This window comes from Neofelis nebulosa, chromosome X (assembly GCF_028018385.1).
Source record: "Neofelis nebulosa isolate mNeoNeb1 chromosome X, mNeoNeb1.pri, whole genome shotgun sequence".
NCBI lineage: Eukaryota > Metazoa > Chordata > Mammalia > Carnivora > Felidae > Neofelis > Neofelis nebulosa.
In genome coordinates, this window is record NC_080800.1 from 39,189,708 (window position 1) to 39,206,325 (window position 16,618).

Here is a 16,618-nt window from a genome sequence, read left to right on the forward strand (position 1 = left end):
TTTTATTCGTTCGCTCATTCGTTCGTTCGTTCATGCATGCATGCATTCATTCATTCTTCAGCTAAGGTGCATGAGGGAACAGAAAGATGTGCTGAGTGGCACCGGCCATAAATGCAGTGAGATCAAAGAGACAGGGATCACCGTGAGCTGGGGTGGCTGGGAACATCTTAAGAGGAGAATAATGGTCCTCTGTACCGCATCTTCGGGGGTAGGAGAAAGCTTGACGGCGAAGGAGAGGCCCCCCTCTGCAACGGTATGGGGAGAGAATGATCCAGAGCGGGTAGCCGGGAAACAGCAGTGCCAGGTTCCGAGGTGGGTGGCAGAGGTTCACAGATGAGGCTGGCATTCTCTGAGGGCAGCTCGTTGACCTCTGAACCTCCATCACCCACCATGGGGCCTGGCACAGAGTGGGGCCTAACACACGGTTGCTGAAGGAAGAAATGCAGGATTGGTAAATGTACATGGTTAAACACTCACTGAGGCATGCCTTCCACACCCAGGACTTTGGGTTGCAAAATTTACTTGAATGATAAATGGCCAGGCAGGGCATATGGCATATGGGGACCCAAGTGTCATTCCCTTCCTGCTCTGTAGTATTCTCTCAATTTATAGCACAATTTTTACATCGTGATTCTCCGCCCCCCGGGGGACTAGAATTGAGCATTTCGTTACTGCTCTCATTTTTTCAACCAAAATTTGGACTCTAACTGAAGAAGAGAGCTTGGGTGGCACTAACATCGTCATTTGTTACCAACTAGATGGCCACATAGCTGCCTTGCTTTTATTCATAGAACCTTCATTTAGAAAAGAGACCATTAGAACATTGAATTTTGGATGAAACAGGCGTTTCACTGTTAATGATTTACCCACTCCCACAAGAATATAATCATGGAAAAAGAAATAAAAGAAACACAGTATAAATATATATGTATATATAAAACCTCAGAAAAAGAGTTGGTCCTTTTTCCACTCTTTAGAAACACAAGAAATAGTCTATCTGTTTTGGCACAACACTAGATGGTTTATTTATTCTAAAATGCCAAGAATTTTTTCTAGCATCCCATAAAACTCGAGGCTATAAGAATGGATATGCTTCCAAAATAGAAAGAGAAAAGCCTGAGAGTTATTAAGATTTTTAAATAGTGGAGCTGAGTTAATTTTAGAGAGTCCATATGGCATGGCAGAGAGTCTGTGTGTGGCAAAATGGTAGACAAGGCAGCAATTAAAACTCGAAGTCCTGGCTGAGCTTCTGAAAAAGGAGAGTGAATGTACCAGGTATGAAGGCAAAGAGGTAGCCGACAGCCAGAGGGCAAGGCGGGGTACAGGCTAATAGGGTGGCGCATAGGGGAGGTGGGAAATCCAATACTATTAACAGGTAAGAGCCCAGATTTTACTGCTCATTTGGGCACAAGAGACAAGACCTCTGGCCAAGGAGGAGAACAATTTGGAACTCCTACACACAAGACCTACGCACAAAGCTAGACCCGCAAAGTGCTTCAATTGAAGTTGAAGGCTGAAGAAACTCGACCCGTTGGCCAAAACAGATCACAATGGACCTTTTCTCTGCTGAGTCTCCAAGCACCAAAAAAACAAAAGTTATCTTCCAGAACTCAAAGCCAATATTCTGCCAAATAAAAATTTGAAGTATAAATCTATTTTACCCACTTACTGTGGAAAGCTCCAAGGCAATAAATTAACATCGAAATTAAGATGAAATTAAGTCCAAGTGTATAGGCCAGCCCAGGGAGGCAAAACCAAAACTCTGAAAGTTCTAGTATTGGATGCTGAGATGAGTGGGTGAAAGTTTGAGGAACGGCAGGATCTGCATAAGCTCAGAGCGTCTCAAGGTATTTGCTCACTATATAAGGAAAGATAAATAACTTTACAACGGAGAAATCTGGGGCGCCTGGGTGGCTCAGTCTCAGTCGGTTGAGCATCCGACTTTGGCTCAGGTCACAATCTCGTGGTTTATGAGTTCGAGCCCTGCGTCGGGCTCTGTGCTGATGGCTCAGAGCCTGGAGCCTGCTTCAGAATCTGTATCTCCCTCTCTCTCTGCCCCTCCCCTGCTCACTCTCTGTTGTTCTTTCTCTCAAAAATAAACATCAAAAAAAGTTTAAAAAAGACAGTTTTTAGGTCTGCTTTGTCTCTCTCAAAAAAAAAAAAAAAAAAAAAACAATGGAGAAATTTGGCAAACACTGCCTTAATCAAGTGATCAAGGCCAAGATTACCAGTAGTAAGACATTTCATGATGAGCCCCTTGATGTGATGCACTAAGAAAGGCACATCATTTCTACAGTATTCTCACCAAAAATGCATAATCTTAGTCTAACCATGAGAAAACATTAAACAACTCCAAATCGGGGGACGTTCTACTGATTAATACTCTTCAAAAATATCAAGTTCATAAAAGATAAGGAAAAGATGAAGAACTGTTCTAGATTACAGAAGACTAAGAAAAAACAACAACTGGGGCGCCTGGGTGGCGCAGTCGGTTAAGCGTCCGACTTCAGCCAGGTCACGATCTCGCGGTCCGTGAGTTCGAGCCCCGCGTCAGGCTCTGGGCTGATGGCTCGGAGCCTGGAGCCTGTTTCCGATTCTGTGTCTCCCTCTCTCTCTGCCCCTCCCCCGTTCATGCTCTGTCTCTCTGTGTCCCAAAAATAAATAAAAAACGTTGAAAAAAAAAAATTAAAAAAAAGAAAAAACAACAACTAATGCAATGTGGGATCCCAGATAGAACCCTGGACAGAAGAAGGACATTAGTTTAAAAAAACGGTGAAATTTAAAAAATATTTAGCTTATAGTATTGTCCCGGTGTTAATCTCCTGGTTTTGATAATTGCACTATGGTTAGATGCTAACATTAGGAGAAGCTGGGTAAGGAGTATAGGGGAATTCTCTGTAATATTTTGGAAACTTTTCTGTAAGTTTGCAGTTAGTTCAAAACAGGAGGGTTCAGAACAAAATGAAATGAAAAAACAAAAACAAACTCTGAAGGGCCAACCCAAGTAGCAAAGGAACAGTGCAGTGTGGAAAGGAAGTCCAGTTTGTGACAAGCTTAGAAAACATAAAAGGAGGGGCGCCTGGGAGGCTCAGTCGGTTAAGCATCTGACTCTTGGTTTCGGCTCAGGTCACGATCTCATGGTTTCATGGGTTTGAGCCCCGCATCAGGCTCTGCACTGACCATGCAGAGCCTGCTTGGGATTCTCTCTCTCTCCCTCTCTCTGCCCCTCTCCCACTCGTGATGTCTCTCTCAAAAATGAATAAATAATTTAAAAAACTAAAGAAAAAAATAAAACATAGAAGGCAATAATCCACCACGAGAGTCAGCAGATTAAACAGATAAGCACCCCATGAATGTGGGACAACAGAACAAAAATCAGTAATGGACTATGGAATTACTGTGTCTAGAATTATTAAAGAGGGAAAACATACAGAAACCATAAGAAAAGAACAAGATGCCACGGAAAATAACAAATATTCAACACACACACACACACAAAATTAAACAAGCACCTAAGGAACTGTAAAGTACAGTCATTGAATCAACGAATTGGATGATGGATTTAAGGAAAATTCCAAGAATGTAGCACAGAATGAAAAATATGTAAAAGGAATGAATGAGAGGCTAAAAGACATGGAGAAGAGAGAGAAGTGTGACAAGCAGTTAAGAGACAAAGAGAACAGACTGAGAGTTTGGGAAGGAAAGCAGGATGGACAAGAGAAGATATTGGAAGAGACAACGGCTCACAGTAAGTCTCAAGTTGAACAGTTACGAATAGTCCCAAGATACATTGCAATGAAATTGCAGAACACCAAAAACAAAGAGAAAGGCCACAGAAGGAAATGAGAGCCTTACCAATAACCACGATGGAGGACAGAAGACAATGGAAAACCTTCAAAAGGTCAAGGGAAGAAAATTATAAATCGAGAATTTTTAACCCAGTTAAACTTCAAAAGTAAGAGAAAAATAAGTTTTTTTTTTTTTTTTTTTTCAGAAAATAACATTTAGCCCCAGAGTTACAAAGCAAGCCTCAATAAATATCAAAGAATTAGTGTCGTGCAAACCATATTCTGTAACTAAATGTAATAGAAAGAGAAATCCATAACTATAAAGCTAACCTCATACATATTTGAAAATTTAAAAACAAATGATTAGTTGGTCAATATTAGGAAATATTTATATATTAAGGACAATGAACACTAACTACACTAAAGCCAAGGTAGTACTTAGAAGGCAAATTACATCCTTAAGTGTATTTCTTAGAAAATAAAGCCTAAGGGGTGCCTGGGTGGCTCTGTCAGTTAAGCATTGGACTTCGGCTCAGGTCATGATCTCGCAGTTCGTGGGTTCAAGCCCTGCACTGGGCTCTGTGCTGAGAGCTCAGAGCCTGGAGCCTGCTTCGGATTCTGTGTCTCCCTCGCTCTCTGCCCCTCCCCCATTCACGCTCTATCTCTTTCTCTCTCAAAAGTAAACATTTAAAAATTTTTTTTAAAAATAAATAAAATACATCACATCCATATTCCATTCTTTGGCTCTTTAAACAAAATAAAAGAAAGAAAATAAAGCCTGATAGGGGTACCTAGGTGGTTTAGTCGGCTAAGCGTCCAACTCTTGGTTTCGGCTCAGGTCATGATCTCAGGGTTCATGAGATTGAGCCCCACCCTGGGCTCTGTGCTGATGGCCCAGAGCCTGCTTGGGATTCTCTCTCTCCCTCTCTCTCATTCCCTACCTGGCTCATGCTCTGTCTCTTATCATATAAATAAACTTAAAAAAAAAAATCTACCCACAGTAAAAAGGGCTATATGGTTTCACGGGCAACTTCTATAAAACCTTCAGAGAACTGATAATACCCACCTTTAACAAACTGCTCTAAAAAAGAGAGAGTGATTGCTCTCACTTTATGAAACTGTTATAAAACACTCCTATATTAAATGGACAAAGACAATATGAGAAAGAAAAAGTAATAGGCCTATTTCCTTTATGAAAAAAGACGTGAAAATCCTACATAAAATGTCTACATCTACCAAAACCCTAGGACAAGTAGAATACTTAGTGGTAAAGTATTAGAAAGAACTCTTTTAAAATCCATGGAACATCTGGGTGGCTCAGTCAGTTAAGCATCCAACTTCGGCTCAGGTCATGATCTTGCAGTCCGTGGGTTGAAGCCCCATGTTGGGCTCTATACTGGCAGCTTAGAACCTGGAGCCTGCTTCAGATTCTGTGTCTTCCTCTCTCTGTGTCCCTCGCCCACTCGCGTGCTCTCTCTCTCTCTCTCAAAAATATTAAAAAAAATTCCAGAAAAAAGATAAGGATATCTGCTATTACTACCTATCTCACATACTGCATTGCAGCTCCCAGCCAATGTAATAAAGAAGGAAAAAAACACACAGATTAAAAAGGAAGTGACAAGTCTGTCATTATTTGCAGTTTATATGATATGGCCCAAAATGAATTCCAAGAGAATTTACAGACTCAAAAGAGAAAAAATGATCAGATACAGAAGTCAGTAACATTCATATACACCAGCAACAACAATCAGAAATGTAATTTCAGGGGCGCCTGGGTGGCTCAGTCGGTTAAGTGTCCAAATTCGACTCAGGTCATGATCTCATGATTTCTGGGTTCAAGCCCCACGTCGGGCTCTGTGCTGACAGCTCCGGGCCTGGAGCCTGCTGCAGATTCTGTGTCTCCCTCTCTCTCTGCGACTCCCCCACTCGTGTGCTGTCTCTTGCTCTCTTAAGAATAAATACACGTTAAAAAATAATTTTTTTTTAACTTCCAAAAGACACCGTACAGAAAGTGCTAAAAGAAACCCAGATAGAGAATGTGTCTGCAATGCACATAACCAACTCACATCCAAAAGGTATCAAGAACAAAGCAGTAAGACTTAATAATCCCAAGAGAGTAATAGGCAAAGTATAAAAATATGTATTGGAATAATATGTATTTGAGGAATAATTTAACAATCTTTAATGAAGTTGAAGATAGAGTCTATAGCCCAACAATTCTACTTTTAGGTTCTTATTCTAGGGAAACTAGCACAGTCTGAGAACTGTACAAGGATGTTTCCTTGCAGCTGTTTATAATAGCAAAATAGCTGTTTGTAAGTGATAAGAAGACTGAGGAATGACCCCCAAACATATCAGGTCCTAACCTCTAGAACTTGTAAATGTTACTTCATTTGGAAAAAGAGTCTCTGCAGATGTGATTAACTCATGCATCTTGAACCCTAGATTAGCCAGGTGGGCCCTAACTGCCATCACATTCACCCTTATAAGAAAGAGCGAGAGAGAGATTTCACACACACACACGCACGCGCGCGCACACCCACGCGCACAGTAGGAGGTGATGTGAAGGCAGAGGCAGAGATTCGAGAAATGTGGCCACAAGCCAAGGAATGCCATCAGCCACTGGGAGAAGCAAGGGTCCCATTCCCCCACAGAACCTCCAGAGGTAGCACGACCCTGCGGACATCTTGATTTCAGCCTGGTGATACTGATTTGAGACTTCCGGGCTCCAGAACTGTGAAAGAATAAATTTCTCTGGTTTTAAGCCACTTATTTTGTGGTAATTTATTACAGTGGCCGCAGTTAACTAATGTGATAAAAAAGAAGTTGATAGCATTGTTCATAATAGCCAAACTCTGGAAGCAGCCCAAGTGTCCATCAACAGAAGAATGGATAAAGAATGGAAGATGCAATACTGCCCACAATTTATCTACAGATTCAATGAAATATCAAAATCCCAATAGGATTTTTGTAGAATTTGACAGGCTGATTCCAACATTCCAAAGGAAATAGACCTAGTATAACCAAAATAACTTTGAAAAAGAATAGAGAAGTTGGAAGACTCACACTGCCTTATTTCATGACTTATTACGAAGATACAGTCAAGAAAGTGTGGGTGACCCCTAATGTAAACTGTGGACTTTAGTTAAAAATAATGCATCAATATTGGTTTATCAGTTGTAACAAATGTCCCATACTAGTACAAGATGTTAATAATAGAAACTGTGTGTGGAAGGGGCTTTATGGGAACTTTTTTCTTTGCACTCAAATTTTCTGTAATCCTAAAACTGCTCTAAAAAAATAAAGTCCATTTTCTTCGAAAAAATGAAAAAATTAACTTTGAATGACAAGACTATTTAATGTGAACCTAAAATGTACTGTGTGTGTCATAAAATCAAGATTCTTGTGAAGACTGGCTAACACTTCCATTTGACCCATTATGAAAGGGGTAACTTGGAATTGCTTTCAATGAAATAAATGTATTATGCCATCACTAATTGAATGGAGGAAAGCTGATACAACAGCCAGCTGCAACTTTTAAGTATAACAGGACTCAAGTATATGAACCAATATTCAAATGTCTTAGTAGAACGATGGAAGATACCAAAACGGCTTTGCTATGAAAAGTAAATAAAACATAATAATAAAAAAAAAGAAAGTGTGGTATCAGCGACAGGACAGATGAATAAGAATCAGAATAAGGTCCAGAAATGGGCCCATTTATGTATCGACAACTGACTTTCAGCAACAGTTCAAAGGCAATTCGGTGGGAAAAGGATAGTTTTTTTTCAACAAATGGTGCTGAAAAATTGCATATCTACATGCAAATAAACAAATACAACTTCAGTCTATACCTCATATCACAAACAAAAAATTGACTCAAAGTGGATTACAGACCTGAATGTAAAACCTAAAGCAATAAGGCTTCTGGAAGAAAACACAGACAATCTTTGTGACCTTGGATTAGGTAAAGGTTTCTTAGATATAATACCAAAAGCATGATCCATAAAAGCAAAAATTGATACATTTGACTTAATCAGAATTTAAAACTTTTTTTTTGAGAAAGAGCAAGTGAGGGAGAAGGGCAGAGGGAGAGAGGGGGAGAGAGGGGGAGAGAGGGGGAGAGAGGGGGAGAGAGAGAGAGAGAGAGAGAGAGAGAGAGAGAGAGAGAGAATGAATCTCAGGCAGGCTCCACTCTCAATGCATAACCTGACACAGGACTTGATCCTACTACCCTGGGATCATGACCTGAGCCACAATCAAGAGTCAGACTCTCAACCGACTGAGCCACCCAGGTGCCCCAAAACTTTTGCTCTTTAAAAGACACCTTTACAGGCACCTGGGTGGCTCAGTCGGTTAAGCATCTGACTTTGGCTCAGGTCATGATCTCATGGTTCGTGGGTTCCAGCCCTGCATCAGATTGTGCACTGACAGCTCAGAGCCTAGAGGCTGTGTCTCCTCCCTTCTCTCTGTCCTTCTCCCGGTTGTGGTTTCTCTCTCTCTCTCTCTCTCTCTTGCTCTCTCAAAAGTAAATAAATAAACATTAAAAAAAAATAAAAGACATCTTTAAAGGAATAGAATCACAAGCCAGAGACAAAGAGAAAATATGTGGTAATCATATATCTCATAAGAGACTTGTATCCAGAATATATAAAGAACTCTCAAAACCCAGAAACAAATAAACAACCTCAAAAAATGGGGAAAAGCCTTGAACAGCTTATCAAAGAAGATATATGGATGGCAACGAAGCTCATGAAAGTAAGTTTAACATCAGTAATCATTAGGAAAATTCAAATCAAAACTATAAGAAGATCCTAACATACATCTGTTAGAATGGCTAAAATTAAACAGGCAAGCCATAGCAAGTGTGGTAAGCATGTGGAGGAACTGGAACTCTCAAAGACTCTTGGTAAAAACAGAAAGTGAAACAACCACTTTCAAAAAAACAATTTGGGGGGGGCACCTGGGTAGCTCAGTCAGTTAAGCATCCAACTCTTGGTCTCAGCTTAGGTCATGATCTCACGGTTCATGAGTTCGAGCCCTGTGTCGGGCTCTGTGCTGACAGCGTGGGGCTTGCTTGGGATTTTCTCTCTCCCTCTCTCTCTCTGCCCCTTGCCTGTTCTCTCTCTCTCTCAAGATAAATAAACTTGTAAATAAATAAGTAACAATTTGGGAAGTAAAAAGCTGAACACACTGAAAAATCAGCAACGCTTCTTAGATCCGCCAGAGAGAGGTGATAGGGCAAACCACATCCCCCCAAATTGGAAAGACAGACAAACAGGCAAATAGAGAGGATTACGGCTTATCAGAGTAGACAGGTCCATGGGAACTAGTAGCAGGGTTGAAAAATACGATCTACAATTGACAAATCTCTGGAGGCTCAGTGTGGACAAATCTGAGACGAAAACTTCAAGGGAAGCGGGTGATCAACAGGGCCCCAAACATTTGTGAGTTTTAGCTCCAGGACATCAACCAGGTTCTCACAGTGAATATCAAAGAAAAATCCCCTCTGGCTTGTATCAGGAAGAGAGGAAAAGTAACCACTATTATTTTGTATTTTATTACTTTTTAAATGTTTATTTCGGGGGGGGGCGCCTGGGTGGCTCAATCAGTTAAGCATCCTACTTCTGCTCAGGTCATGATCTCACAGTTGGTGAGTTTGAACCTCGCATCAGGCTCTGCATTGGTGGTGCGGAACCTACTTGGGATTCTCTCTTTCTCTGCCTCTTCCCCAGCTGCGCGTTCGCTCTCTCTCTCTCTCTCAAAATAAACTTAAAATAAAAAATATTTATTTATTTATTTATTTATTTTTAAATTTTTTTTAAACGTTTATTTATTTTTGAGACAGAGACAGAGCATGAACGGGGGAGGGGCAGAGAGAGAGGGAGACACAGAATCTGAAACAGGCTCCAGGCTCTGAGCGGTCAGCACAGAGCCCGATGCGGGGCTCGAACCCACAGACCGTGAGATCATGACCTGAGCCGAAGTCGGACACTTAACCGACTGAGCCACCCAGGCGCCCCAAAAATATTTATTTTTAAGAGAGTGCAAGTGGGGGAGGGGCAGAGGATCCTTAGCAGGCCCTGTACTCACAGCAGCAAGCCCAGTGTGGAGGTGGAACTCATGAATTGTGAGATCAATGACCCAAGCCGAAGTCAGATGCTCAACCGACTAAGCCACCCAGGTGTCCCAGAAAAGTAACCATTTTTAAATCTGCTAGAATGTTCTGTTCTTCTTAACAAGGTCTTCCCTCAGGGGAAACTATTTTTTACCAGAGCCTAACCTATTGGGGTTTCATTAGAGCCTAACTGACCTGGGGCAAGGGAATGACTCAACTCCAGCCCCTTTGAGTGTTCCACATGGGGAAGGAAAATACCCAAATCTAGCCCCCTTCGGCCATCCTGCCCCACATAAAGGGAGAAAAGGGGAGAAAATGAAAGGTGCTTGTGAAGTTCACAGCCAAGGGACATAGGCACACTAAAAGGCTGAGACCTAATCACAGCGGTAGAGGACGCTCGCCTTTGCCTGCACCTTACCATTCGCTAAAGGCTTATTTACCAGAGTGCCTTTTACACAGTCCACCATGTCCAGCTTTGAACAGAAAATTACCAGGCATCCTAAAAGGCAAAACAACAACAACAACAACAACAACAAAAACACCACAGTTTGAAGAGACAGAGCAAGAATCAGAACCAGACTCAGGTATGGCAGTAATGTGCAATTTTCACACTGTGAATTTAAAATGATATTTTAACTATCTAATGGCGAAAACCGGCAACATGTAAGGACTGATGGATAAAGGAAGCAAAGAGATGGACATTCTAAGAATCAAGAAGAAATGTCAGAGATAAAAAACAGGGCAACAGAAATGAGCAATGCCTTTGATGGCCTGACTAGTACACAGCTGAGGAAAGAACCTCTGCTCTTGAGGGCATGTCAACAGAAACGTCCAAAACTGAAAAGCAAAGAGAAAAAAGACTGAAAATAAGAGGCACAGAATATCCACGAACTTTGCAACAACTACAAAAGGTACAATGGGCATACTAGAAGGAAAGGAAAGAAAGGAACAGCAGAAATATACAAAGCAATCGTGATTGAGAATTTCCCCCAAATTAACGTCAGACACCAAATCACAGATCCAGGAAGTACAGAGAACGTTTGGCTGGATACAACCCCCCCAAAACTACAGGTAGGCATATCGTATTCAAACGGTAGAAAACTCCGAAACCATGCAAATAAGGAGAGAGTGATGTGAAATATTTAAAACATTGAGAGAGAAGACCCTATAAACCCCAAATTCTGAGTCCTGCTAAACTACCCTTTCAAAAGGGAAGGAGAAATAAAGACTTTCTGAGACAAACATTGAGGGAGTCTGTTGCCAGTAGACGTGCCTTGCAAGAAATGTTAAAAGGAGTTTGCCGGAAAGAAGGAAGTTGGTTTATTTCAGAAACTTGGATCTACATAAAGGAAGAAAGAGCATTAGAGAAGGAAGAAGTGAAGGTAAATAAAGATTTTGATTCTGCTTATTAAGTGATCTCACAGCCTCTTCAAAATAATAGCAACAATATGTTTGATTACGCATATATGTAATATGCATATGCTTCTGTATAAAAGAAATCAATGACAGTGATGACACAAAGGATGGCAGGGAAGAATTAGGAATATTCTGTTAGTATGAGGTTCCTGCACTGTCCGTGAAACAAAGTGGATTTGGATTAACTGTGAATGCGTATTGTGAACTTTGGGGCAACCGCTAAAAAATATACCATGCAGAAGAGGACCAAAAAAATCCGGTATCTAGGGGAAAATCTAACACAAGATGTAGAAAAAGTCGAAGAAAAAACCCCAACAAAACCAACTGAATGGCTTCACACAAAGTTAAATATGGCTACCATATATGATCCTGTTCCATTCCTAGGAATTTACTCAGGAGAAGGCAGATTTCTTCCTTCTCCTCTTGTTTTATTTATTGGTCTGTTTGTTTTAGTGAGGAGGCAGGGGTGATGGGACTGCTTTATATCTTTATTGTGGTGGTGGTCACACAACTCTAGGGATTTGACACAATCATAGAGCTGTACGTACACCAAAATGTGTAAATCCTTGGGGGCGCCTGGGTGGTTCAGTCGGATGAGCGTCTGACTTCAGCCCAGGTCACGATCTTGCGGTCTGTGAGTTCGAGCCCCGCGTCGGGCTCTGGGCTGACAGCTCGGAGCCTGGAGCCTCCTTCCGATTCTGTGTCTCCCTCTCTCTCTGCCCCTCCCCCGTTCATGCTCTGTCTCTCTCTGTCTCAAAAATAAATAAACATTAAAAAAAATGTGTAAATCCTTTTGTATGTACATTTAAAAAGAAATTAGAATTTAAAAAATCAAGTGTGGGGTGCCTAGGTGGCTCAGTCAGTTAAGAATCTGACTCTTGATTTTGGCTCAGGTCATGATCTCGTGGTTCCGGAGACCAAGCCCCATGCTGGGCTCTGTGCTGACAGCATAGGGCCTACTTGGGATTCTCTCCCCCCACCCCCCTCTCTCTCTCTGCCCCTCCCGTTTGCTTGCTCTCTCTCTCAAAATAAACATTTATAAATAAATAATCAATCAATCAATCAATCAATCAATCAAGTGTGGTCTTGGAAAATGAGACCACGATCTCTCCTTTGGATGGAAAACACATCTAAATTCACAAAAGCCTCCACCTCCCCTGGCTCAGTTCAGGTGAAAGGAAGAGAGTTCACTATTCTTCCAGGTGGTGGTGTAAGTGCAAAGAATCTTTTTTTTTTTTTTTTTTGGCATATTCTACATTCTAATTAGACGTGGAGATTTTTTCCTAAGAGCGACATCAAAGATGCGGCACAACATTTCTCTACCTCTGCAACTGAAGAACTGGAAAGCCCGGATTCTGAGGCACTACAGGCTGTCAAACGGTCTCTCAAAACACAGCATAGTTTTCGTATTCTAATTCCTTGCAATGTGTTGGCGCATAGTGCTCCGGTTAATACTGCTGTTTCACAAGTGATCTTAAAACTTAACAGCTTAAAACAACCTTGTTGTTATGTTCACGGATCTCGTGGGCCAGGAATTCAGACAGGGCATGAAGAACGTATGGGGCTTCAACCTGGAAGATTCTGTAACCGGGGGGCTTGACTTATGAGAAGGGCTTTGCTCACCGGTCCGATGCATGGCAAGAGCCATGACCTGAGATCTCAGTTTTTGGGCCGCCAATGAAATAACCGCCTGTACACGGCTTCTCCATGTAGCCTGGGCTTCACAGCATGGCGGCCTCAAGGTGGTAGAACTTTATACGTGGTGAGCCGGGGCTTCAAAAGCCAAGGGTCACAGCGGACAATGCAGCAGCCCCATCACCATCTTCTCTGACCTGGCCCCAGAAGTCACACAGCATCAATTCTGTCACCCTCTATTAGTTACAAGTAAATCACAAGGCCACTTAAGATTCAAGGGGAAATGGCCCCACCTTCTCAGTGGAAGGAGTGCCAAGTCCACACTGCAGATAAATATGCTGGATGGGAGATACTGTTGAAGCCATCTTTGGAAAATACAATCTGCTGTATGCACACAGTATACAGATTCCATCAGTTAATACGGTAACTGGTATTTGGCATTTCTTGTTCACTGGGATGTTAATTTATTGAAAATACTTCAATTCTCAAGAAGTGGGAATGTATTACGTGAGGACATTATTTTTTTAATGTTTGTTTATTTTTGAGAGAGAGAGAGAGCAAGCAGGGGAGGGGCAGAGAGACAGGGGGACAGAGGATCTGAAGCGGGCTCTGCGCTGACAGCACCGAGCCCTATGTGGGGCTCGAACTCACGAACCGTGAGATCGTGACCTGAGCCAAAGTCAGAGGCTCAACCGACTGAGCCACCCAGGTGCCCCTGAGGAAATTATTGAAAATTATAAGATAGAAGAAAAAAATTTAAAACTCAGCATTTCAGCCTCTTTTGCAAAAGAGGATTTATAATTTTAATAGTCAAAACCGTGCCGCATAGTAAGAAAAAAATGAATGGGTAAGACACGATCATTAATTTAAAAAAAAAATTTTTTAATGTTTATTTATTTTTGAGAGAGAGAGAGACAGAGCATGAGTGGGGGAGGGGCAGAGAGAGAGGGAGACACAGAATCCGAAGCAGGCTCCAGGCTCCGAGCTGTCGGCACAGAGCCTGACTCGGGGTTCGAACTCACGAACCGTAAGATCATGACCTGAGCTGAAGTCAGACGCTTAACCGACTAAGCCAGCCAGGTGCCCCAGACACTGTCATTAATTTAATGCAAATTTAAAAATCATAAAAACTCTTTCATTTTAAAATCATAATTTAAAGCTCTAAAGTTATTATCTATTTTAATATGAAGTATTCTGGCTCATAAGAATTTCAAATGGACATTTTAAAAAATTTAAGTAAACCTCCATGTATGCCTCATGCTATGCACAGAATTTAATTTGCGACAAACCCTAAACTTAAAAAGGAAAGCTAAAATAATGAAGCTATTACAGGAAAATATAGGAGAATATCTTGGTGGCTTTGAAGGAGCCAAAGAGATCTTAAACATATTACAGAAAGCAATAACCATTAAAGAACAGAGTGGCAATTTGCACTTCATCAAAACTGAAAAAGCAAATAGTGCTCATCGAAGGACGTCCCTGGGAAAGTGAATAGGCAAGCCAGAAACTGGGAGCAAAGTATTTGCAAGATAGGTATCTGATAAGTGATTAGTATCCAGGAAATACAAGAAACTCCTACAGTTCAATGATACACCACCAAACGACCGTAAAAACTCGCAAAAAAAAAAAAAAAAAATGGAAAAGACACTTCACAAAAAAAGATCTACATATTAGCCAAAAGGCATGTTCAACAATGTGGGTCGTCAGGAAAATACACAATCAAACTACAGTGAGACACTACTACATATCTACCAGATGGCTTAGATGAAAAAGCTTAACAATATCAAACGGTGCCAAGGTTGAGGAGCGACCAGACTCCTCATACATTGTTAGGGGGAATGTAAACTGGTACAACTACTTTAATAAAAGGCATGGCCATTTCTTAAAAACCTAAACATACACCTGTGACCTAGCAATTCCATTCCTAGGTATGTAACCAAGAGACACAAAAATGTATGTTAAGGAAAATAATTGAGTAAGAAAGTTCAGCACACGTTTATTTATATCAGCCAAAAACTAGATATAACCCAGATATCTATCAGCAGGGGAAATAAACAACAGGTGATGGTATATTCATACCACGGAATACTTCTTGGCAATGTAACGGAATGAATATACCCAACAATATGGATGAAACTCAAAATCATACCAAATGAGAGAGGCCACCAAAGAATACATACAGTATATTTATATGGAGTTCTAGAACCGGGGTGGGGTGGGGGGAAACGACCTACTGTGGGGAAAAAATTGGAACTGTGCTTGCTTTCTGAATGGAGGATACGGGAAAGGATTGACGGGGATGGGGCATGAGGAAACTTTCTGGGGTAATGATAATATTCTATGCCTTAACAGAGGCTTGGGTTGCACAGGTGTATGCATTTGTCAAAACTCAGTAAACGATTATAGGGATCCCATAAGAAGAGAGAGAAAGGGGGCAGAAAATTTATTTGCCCCTCCCCCGCTTGTGCTCTGTCTCTCAAAAATAAATAAATGTAAAAAAAAATTTTTTTTAATGGCAAAAAGTAGTGATAAAGAAAAAATGTTAAAAGCAGTTATAGAAGGCAGTTACATACAGGGGAAATCCCGTAAGGCTATCGACAGTTTTAGCAGAAGCTTTGCAGGCCAGAAGGGAATGGCATGATATATTCAAAGTGCTGGAAGGGGGGTGGCTGGCTGGGTCAGTGGTAGAGCATGCAACTCTTGATCTCAGGGTCATGAGTTCAAGCCCCAAGTTGGGGATAGGGTTTACATTTAAAAAAAAAAAGTGCTGGAAAGGAAAAATCTGTACCCAAGACTACTCTATCCAGTAAGGCCATCATACAGAATAGAAGGAGAGAGAAAGTTTTTCAGACAAACAAAAACTAAAGGAGTTCATGACCACTAAACCAGCCTTACAAGAAACATTAAGGGGGATTCTCTGAGTGGAAAGGAAAGACCGTAAGTGAGAGTATGAAAGGCAGGAAACACAGACGTAGTAAAAATAAGTATATCTGTAAAAATCAGGGATTCATAAAATAAAAGGATATAAAATATGACACCATATACCTAAAACGTGGGAGGAGAGGAGTAAAGGACGGGTTCAAATTTAAGCGACCATCTCTATTTAACATAGGCTGCTATATGCAAAAGATGTTACATACAAACATAACAGTCACCACAAATTAAAAACCAGTCATAGATGAGAATAAAGAATAAAGAATAAAGAGAAAGGAATCCAAGTATATCACTAAAGAAAGCCAACAAACCATGAAAGAAAGCAAGAAAGGATGAGAGGAAAACTACAAAAACAACCATAAAACAATAACGAAAGGCAATAAATAAATTTATTATGTAAATACGTGCATTTATTATGTAACGGATTTACATTACTTTGAATGTAAAAGGACTAAATTCTCCAATCAAAAGCAGGGTGACAGATAAAACCCAAGATAAAAAACAAGACAGATAAAAAACAAGATTCACATAGAAACTACAAAAAAAAAAAAATTAGAACAGATCAATGAAACCAGGAACTGGTTCTTTGAAAAAATAAATACAATTGATAAATCTCTAGCCACACTTAACATAAAAAAAGGGGGGGAGAGATAGAGAAAGAATGTAAACAAAATCACAAAAGAGAGGAGAAATAACAACCAACATCACAGAAATATAAATAATTGTA

At 40.8% G+C, this 16,618-nt stretch overlaps 1 protein-coding gene across 1 annotated transcript in view; it reads right to left on the reverse strand.

Moving 5' to 3' along the window:
- EFHC2 (EF-hand domain containing 2) overlaps positions 1 to 16,618 on the reverse strand; it is a 204,501-nt gene that overhangs the window by 52,443 nt on the left and 135,440 nt on the right. The window lies entirely within an intron of this gene.